This window comes from Phaethon lepturus, unplaced genomic scaffold (assembly GCF_000687285.1).
Source record: "Phaethon lepturus isolate BGI_N335 unplaced genomic scaffold, ASM68728v1 scaffold43892, whole genome shotgun sequence".
Lineage (NCBI taxonomy): Eukaryota > Metazoa > Chordata > Aves > Phaethontiformes > Phaethontidae > Phaethon > Phaethon lepturus.
In genome coordinates, this window is record NW_010522059.1 from 9,261 (window position 1) to 11,321 (window position 2,061).

Sequence of the window (2,061 nt, forward strand, 5' to 3'; positions counted from 1 at the left end):
CTTTATGCTACTCCCATCAGAAGTAAGAGGGTGCTTGCATCCTAGAGCAAAATCATAAAACGAGTATCAGGTGGGATTTGGTGAAGACTCAATGTGTATCATTCTGTGTTTATGAGGCTGCTTTTATATGCTAATTGTTGCATACAAATACATAACTATTTCATGCAAAATCTGAATAGAACATTATATAGCTCATTTAACAAATGCTGTTGTAGCAAAGTGTTTTTAAGCTAATGCTGTCTTTCTGGTTTCAAGCACCTTTCACACTGCATTTTTGAAGGGGAAGAGTGAGAGGATTTTAAAACAGCATTATAGAGCAATAAAACATGTATTTGTGTTTTTTGTGTTATTTGGCAAAGAAGCATACAGTGTTTTAAGTTATAATTTCCATAGGCCTTCACTATCTGACAGGGCTGTGTTAACGCTTTGCATGTAACCTGCAGAACGTGTCCAGCTTCCCCAGATTTCTAACCTGGAATGTGTTGATTTCTATATTGCAGGTGACACGACCCGTCAGCGAATCAAATTCAGTGATGACAGAGTGTGCAAGAGCCACCTTCTCAACTGCTGCCCTCATGATGTGCTGTCTGGAACTGTATGTAGCTAAATCTTGTGGTTTATTTAGATAAGAATGGAGAAACTGAATTATATTTGTTCTTAGTAATGTCTGTTTTAACTTTATGTAGTTTTCAGCAAGTCTGTCTAGTGCTCTGTGGTAGTTCAGTGGAATTTCTATAAACAACTAATTTACAGGTTATGAAGTTATTTTTTAGAAGTTTCCTGTTCTGTATGCTAATTATAACTTACATATTCATCATTATTTGCTATGACATACATCTAAAGTACATAAAGTTAATTACATGAATTATGCTATAGTAAAGTTGTTTTTATGCTGGTACTGTTGCAAGTAGTAGGCAAAAAAGGGAAATATAATTTATACATAAACTGTGAAGTTATTTTCTTAAAACTTTATGTTGCAGTGAGAAACTAACCCACAAATACTTGTATACAGAAGAGAGGTGATCTTTCTTCAGAGATATTTTAGTGGAGACAATTGAAAGTTCAAATAATTCAATTTCTAGAAGCTGAGATATATTGAACATGATGATGACACTGAGTGTACAACATCCAGTTACTGTGATATTTTCACAAATTAGAAGGCAATTTGAAAACCTCCGCTTATGACATACTAATAACTTTACTTTTTTGACTTGGATTTTTGTGTACTCTATAGTAGAGGTTCCTCTGCCTGAGCATAACAAACAAGGGGCTTTGACACATGCTGGTAGCTTTGTCAGTGTGCCTGTGCTTTACCTTGTGGCGCCTGATTAAGGTAGTTTATTCTTGTGAAAGGCAGGTAAGTTACATTGCACTGGTTATTTAACCTAATGTTCCATGGTGATAGAAGAATTGACAGTAGAGAGAAGTAGTATGATGATATGCAAAGTCTCATGTGCCTGCCATTCTTATCCTGTGCTTTGGTAGCTTTCCTTATTCACATTTGCACATTTTCTTACCCTGTGGCAGAGGGGAAGATAAGTACTGGAAAACCTGTCTTAAAGATTATTTGAAGCATTATTGGTTCTCTGTGCTGTATCATTCCAAATGGCTAACTTGAATGGAGCCTTTAATGAAATACAGAATGAAGTTCATTTGTAAAATCGAAAACTGAAGTATGTAGACTTGGTAACTGATTTACCTGTCACCTGGCCTCTAATATGCTTTCCAAGTAGCTGTGATTTTACATTAACCGTAACATTTTTGGTTCATCAAAGGTCTTCAAACATGCATGCATGCACTAATTCTGTTTTACAAAATTTGTCACTTGTACTGACAAATGAATAGCTATAGTCTGTCCTTCCCTTTTCTTAAGAGTCCCTGCAAAAGTAGGTGCAACTGTAACTGCTAAGCAGCACAGGAAGAGACAAAATAAGTAGTACAACTGGAGAGCTTGGCATTTTTCTTAATAAAAAAGGCAATGGAATAGACAAGGCCCACTTGTTGAGCTTTTTCATAAGTCTTGTGGCTTTCTTATGTTTTTTTCCTATTCTTAAAAAAACT

The 2,061-nt window shown here is 35.6% G+C and overlaps 1 protein-coding gene across 1 annotated transcript in view; it reads left to right on the plus strand.

Moving 5' to 3' along the window:
- The first annotated feature begins 505 nt into the window (after positions 1-505).
- Positions 506-2,061, plus strand: part of LOC104616634 (putative RNA-binding protein Luc7-like 2) — a 24,401-nt gene continuing 22,845 nt past the window's right edge. The window contains exon 1 of the mRNA XM_010281703.1: positions 506-595. The gene's annotated coding sequence lies outside the window, so the exon portion shown is untranslated. The remainder of the gene's footprint in view (positions 596-2,061) is intronic.